We start from the raw sequence: 6,000 nt of genomic DNA, 5'->3' as shown, positions 1-6,000 counted from the left end.
TGACCAATGGCTTTGTGCTACATGTGAAGAGGTACCTAAAAAATCATATGAACACAAAATCTGTGTTTTCCAGTGCCAGAAACAAATGAATTCTTTTCCTTTTTCACCTTCTTTCTACTTCTTATCCACAGTTTTAGAAAAAAAAAAAAGTTTATTTCATGTTTAAAACCTGGAAGCTGAGCCACCTGACATGGCTCACTTATCTGCAGAGATAGAGCCTGTTGGAGAAGGCTGGTGCTGCAGAGCTCATGCCAGGCTGTAAACTTTGGAAGAGGCCATTTGATGTGAAAGGTTTTCCATTTGGGCCAGCCTCACATCCTTACATGGGCACTCACCAGACGAGCTTTGCTCATTTTCTGAAAACAGCCTTTCTAAATGATTGTGGAATGAGATGGCTTATTACTATATGGCTTGTAGGATAAATATTTCCAAAATAAAACTAAAGTTTCATAAATAAGTGGAGGAGAAAAAGAGTGTTGAAATTGTGGTTGTTTATTGCTAGACGAAAAAACACCAAATAACCATTTCTGCAAATTTTATGCTGACTACTGGAATAAATGAAAAAATGCTTATCCACAGGGGACTATGTAAAGCAATAGATGAGGGTGCTTATAAATAACTTGTGGTGATGATGGAAAGCTGTGTATATTTTTCTTCTCCACGTGGGATATGCCAAAAGGAGAGTATGCCAAAAAGACTTATGTCAAGATTTTTTAAAACCACAAACAATTTTGGCTCCTATGTCTACAAATGTCCTATGAGAGTTGGATTTATAGGTAAACAATGTGTGAAGCTGGAAGATACTTAATGGTTTACAAAAACTGTCCAACATTAATTTCTGCAGAAGCGGACACTGGACATGGCATGCAATGTCTGTGCAGGCCCATGAAGGTAAAAACTAATGCTATGGAAGAAAATGAGCATTTCATCTTTAATTAGAGGGGGACCAATGTATCAACCCTTTGAATGTGCCTCTCGTTACAACACAAGAAAGAAAGAGGGGGCTGGAATTGGGATGTGAGAAGGATATGCAAGATTTCACATGCTCTGCAGTATGTATTGTGTGGCAGCACAAATCCTTTGAACATACAAAGAAGTATTAAAGTCAATATATCTCCACAGGCCTCTGATGCTCATCTTGCTTTTCTCATTTTAATAATGTGGTGTTTGATACAAAATACATATACTATAGGCAATCTTCCAGGACTTGTTCAAAAAATATATTAAAATATTCAACTGATATATTTTGACAAATAATCTTGGTAACAGTGTCTCAAATATTTCTGTTTTGTGAACAGTTTAGATGTCTGTCACAAACTAAGACACCCACATGCCATCACAAAGGAGTGGAAGGCAGTCTATAAGCCTTGCACTGCAGGGAAGTGTTTTATTTCCCAGAGAGTGTTATAATGGGATGTAGCCAAGCTGAAAAAGGGGAAGAAAATGAGTTGTTTACCCAAGGAAAAGGATCAGAAATTAATTCCTCTCTGGAACAGAACTAAACTTCACTCTAGGTGAGGAAAGAAGCTGACCTCAGCCTGACAGGATGTTTGGAAAGGGAGCAAGCACAGCACAGGCTCGGAGATGTCAGATTCCACATTTTCAGGATCTCTCTACCCAAGGAAAAATGACCTGACAATTTGTGTGCTAAAGACAAGTGGCTGGAAATGGCTGCTGACACTTTATACAAACTGAAAACTGTCCTAGACAGCAGAAAAGAAAGGCATTTGTCAAGGATAATAGAATACCCTAAAACGCCAAGAAAGCAGGACATCTGATCAAAGAGGTACAGAGCACACCTGTCCTAGACACTACGTAGGATCCCAAAATTGCCTCCAACACCATGTAAGAAGTTTAATGTTGATGTTAAATGTCTTAAGGAGGCAGGGGAGGGGAAAAGATGAGCAGACCTCTGCATGACACCCAGTATAACCACGAAACTCAGCAAGGCTAAGCAAGCATCTGTGCAGCACTTAGTTACTAGCTGCAGTCAAATCACAACAGGAAGGCAAGTAGGCTACATGTTTCAACTTGAATGCATTTATTTCTTTATCATTAGTGATTCTATAACACATTTGAGAGCATGTTTGAGCCTTGTGCAAAGCCTTTCATGTGTGTTTATCCCAAGTCAGAAGGTTGCACTGAATCCCCAGAGGACCCACATGGAGAAGCAGACACAGAGGAACAATTGAGATTTCTGTGTTGGTCCAGGGGGCTGCAGAGGCTCACAAGCATAAGAAAGACATAAAGTGTGTTCAGAAAATACACTGATGGAAGCAGGAAAGGAAAGAGCCTGCTGATACAGAGAGGGATGCAAACAGGGAAAGCTTGACTGAATGTGGATCAGGTGGTAAATCTTGTAATTTTATTCCCAAGGAAAGTTTATTAATATGAATTCTGCATGACATTTAACAATTTTCACTGCATTAAAAAAATGAAGAATTCTTTATTTTATGGAAGTATCATTAGCTGTTTTTAAATCGTGTATGAATTAACTCTGTAATTACCTCTGTTACTCACTGCACTTAAATATTGCCTCAGGAAAGCTGTGGCCACATAAACAGACCATAAACCCCCATCTTGTTCTTAAATAAACTAGACCTGAGAGCAAATTTTGATATTCCATTCTCTTCCTTTCTTAGGTAGGATAACAATCACTCCCCAGATACTTCTATGAAATCTGGGGCTTTTGCTCCACAGATAAAATCATAAGAATTTCAGCATTTTGTCCTAGAACTGGTAGTGGGAATAAATATACAGAAACAAAAGCATCAGTTCCCTAACAAACTAAGTTTCCTTCACCTAAACTGGTAAAGAAATACAGAAAACAGCCTGGGTCTAACATGTTATGATAACATAGTGTGAGCTCTAACTTAAGCCTTATATTAGAATAGCATCAAAAATATCCTATATGCTGCTGAGAGAAAGAATTAAAAACTCTTCCCTGGTGTTAGCAGACAGATTAACTGGTTTGCAGTCAAGGTATATCACAGAGGCAGAGACTTTGGTGATGTCTCAGCACACAGTATTTTGGGATGACACAATTTACAAGGTCCAGCCTTATTAGTGTCCAGGCTGTGCCAATAGCTGCAGTCCTCTCGAGGTCACCACATCTCTGCTTTTTGCCACCATTTGTGGGCTACAAAGTGCCCAGTGGCTACATCTGCTCCCCTGTGGGACCCTGCAGTCTCTCAGAAATGCCATTATCTAGTGTAAAACGTAAAGCACAGGACAAAATGTTTATGTGGGAAAGAATGTATTTACCTTGACTTATTAGGAGAATTTTCCCCAGTTGCATTTCAGGAATAAATTTGTTGTTCTTCCATGTGTGACAGCAGTAGAAGAGAGCCAGGGAAGAATCTGGAGGGCTGAGGACAGAAGTTCCAGGCTGAGGGGGACTGAGGAGCAGGGAAACAATGACCTGGCTGGCTCAAGCCTTAGCAATAGTGCCATAAAGCTCTAGAAGGCTGCACTAGGAGCACAGGGAGGGAAGGGAGCACTGGCAGCAGCTGGGATGCAGGCCTTGCACCACATGCTTTGTAAATCCCTCCAGATGAAAGCTGCTTCATGAGGCAAGGGCACTTCTCCAACATTCTGAGTGGCATTTTCCTCCAGGCTGCCGCTGCTGGCAGCTCTGTGCAGGTGTGCTCTGGGAGACACCCCTCAGCTCCCATCCCCACCCCACAGGTGCCTGGCAGGGCTCACAGCCAGAAGGTGCTCCTGGGCTGGGTTCAAGCTTGATGGTGCTGGCAAGCTGCCCCATGCACTGGCAAGAGCTGCTCAGAGCACCTGCAGCGACCTTCTCCATCCCAGACTTCTTCACAGGCTGGAGGCTCTTCCACTTAGTGACTGTGAGTAAAACACAAAGAGAAATATATTAGGTTTATATGCAGATTTTTATATTAGAATTATATTTCAAGCTGTGAAGCTCTTGAGTAACAGCACAGAAATATCCATTCTGCAACATGCACAAGTCTAATTCCAAAGCTGTGGTGGCACTGACCTGGAGTGAGACACACAGAGTACAGCAAGCAGGGAACAGCATGGCTGTCCAAGAAAACTCACACACCTTCTGTCCACCATGGCTCATTTTATGTGTAGTTCCCTCTATAATCTTTTCTCATGCCTTGTGCAAAGATTGTGAGCTCTCCAGGGAAGTGTATCTTCAATCTCTGCTTATTGCTTGCAGGTTTAGCCACTGCTTTCTTCCAGTGTCCTTCTGTCTCCACAAGGACCTACACAGGGCTACCAGTTTCTCCTCAACATTGCTAAATCTATACTAAATCCCAAAATTAGGGATGTGAATTCACAAGTGGAGGGCAGGAGACCCATGACACCACGGAAAGACAGACAGCAATCTTGCTCTGGCCTTTTCATCTTCCTCTACAGGACTACAGAGCTCACAATAAACCAGGAGAGCCCTCCTCAGTCACAGATGTGACTTTTTTTTTTAAATTACAGATGACTTCTTTATTCCAAGGAGCAAAGCCTACAAGTCACAGAGGATCTGGTAAAGCCATTTTTGTCCTGCTGGCTGGAGCCCAGTGGTTTGGCCATCCTAACCAGATTCTTCTAAGGAGAGCAAAGGTAAGTGACCAAACCCAGAGATTCTGTTTCATGATAGATGAACATGGGACTGACAGCACTCAGAGCACTCTGTGGCATCACTTCCACAGGGCTGCTCCACCCCTGCACCTTGTCCCCTTGGGCTACTTCTGAAATACACAGATCCAATTACCTAGCAACCAAACTCAGGCTCAAACACTTGTAACACATTCAGGCAGGAGCTGCAAAAAGAGGGGTTGGACCCATTGGCTTGGGTCCAAATTATTATTTTGCTTAACGAAGCAAATATAATCCTGATTGCTGGGATAATGGAGACTTTAAAAGTAGCTATGGATGATTAAAATTAAATAATAATAATAATAAAAATAACTATCATTAATATAGTCACCATGAATCACAATAATGTACTTTGCATATATTTCTGGTTCAGTATTTTGGGCATATCAAAACCCAACCGATTTTCTTTGTCATTTCAGGACCCTAAGTTGAGATATTCTCTTGGAGAGAAAAAAGGCAATGAAAAACCTCAAAGTTCCAATCAACCAAATGTTTAAGTTTTATGTTCCTATTTCTGTTTGCATATTACTTTGGAGCTGAATCTACAGAGAGAGAAGGAAAAATAGGGCACAACTATTAAAAACAGGGGGTGATGTTCTTTATCACTTCAGCTTAGAGTAAAACAGCACTTCCTCTATCACTCCAGTCAAGAGATCTTAAAAATAAAAAAAAGAAATAAGTTCTAAAATTGGTGCAGATGATCAATATCTATAGTGTGCTGAGAAGCAACCAAGTTACTCAGCTTTTTCATGTGTTCTGAAAGTAAACCTACAAAATGCAGAGGGAGAAGTGATGGAATAATTCAAGGTTAGATAAAGGTTGCTTTTGCTTTTAAGGAAAAAATAGCTTTTGGCAATTTGGTTTCTTCCTTAAAGAGGTATTTTTAAATTTCCTTGGTTAAAAAAAAAAAAAAAAACTGTAACAATTTTGGTAATTTCAAAACTGCAGAACCAGGCAGCTCCCTCTTCCATGTCCTTTGGAAGTTCAGCATTTGGACGCAATAACTTATTTTGCCTAAATGATTGAATTTGTCAGTTTCTGAAATGGGAGAAAACACCTGTATGTGTATGAAATCCAGGGCAGGACAAAAATCTTCTGTTTGATCCAGCATGTCTATAATCAGTGAAAACATTCCAGAGTTTGAAAGTGTTGCTACATTGAGACTTTTTGAGCTATCCTCTCAATCATGTGATGCAAAGCATAACACAAATCACAGATTATTGAGAATCCTCATTTCTCTTCCATATTTCTGATATTATTCTTACAACAGTTGAATGCTTTCATTGCAATCAATTTTTCTACATTTTTAAAAATGCTATTGTAAAAAGAAATTATTGTAATTTTTTTTCCTGTTTACCAAACACCTGACAGATTTTT

General features: G+C 40.2%; 1 long non-coding RNA gene across 1 annotated transcript in view; it reads right to left on the bottom strand.

Annotated features, from left to right (window-relative positions):
• Nucleotides 1-2,018: 2,018 nt before the first annotated feature.
• LOC130253516 (uncharacterized) overlaps nt 2,019-6,000 on the bottom strand; it is a 29,261-nt gene continuing 25,279 nt past the window's right edge. The window contains exon 3 of the long non-coding RNA XR_008840576.1: nt 2,019-3,849. This is a non-coding gene — a long non-coding RNA (uncharacterized LOC130253516). The remainder of the gene's footprint in view (nt 3,850-6,000) is intronic.

The sequence above is a fragment of the Oenanthe melanoleuca genome, chromosome 1 (genome assembly GCF_029582105.1).
Source record: "Oenanthe melanoleuca isolate GR-GAL-2019-014 chromosome 1, OMel1.0, whole genome shotgun sequence".
Lineage (NCBI taxonomy): Eukaryota > Metazoa > Chordata > Aves > Passeriformes > Muscicapidae > Oenanthe > Oenanthe melanoleuca.
This window is presented reverse-complemented; position numbering and strand designations above follow the sequence as displayed.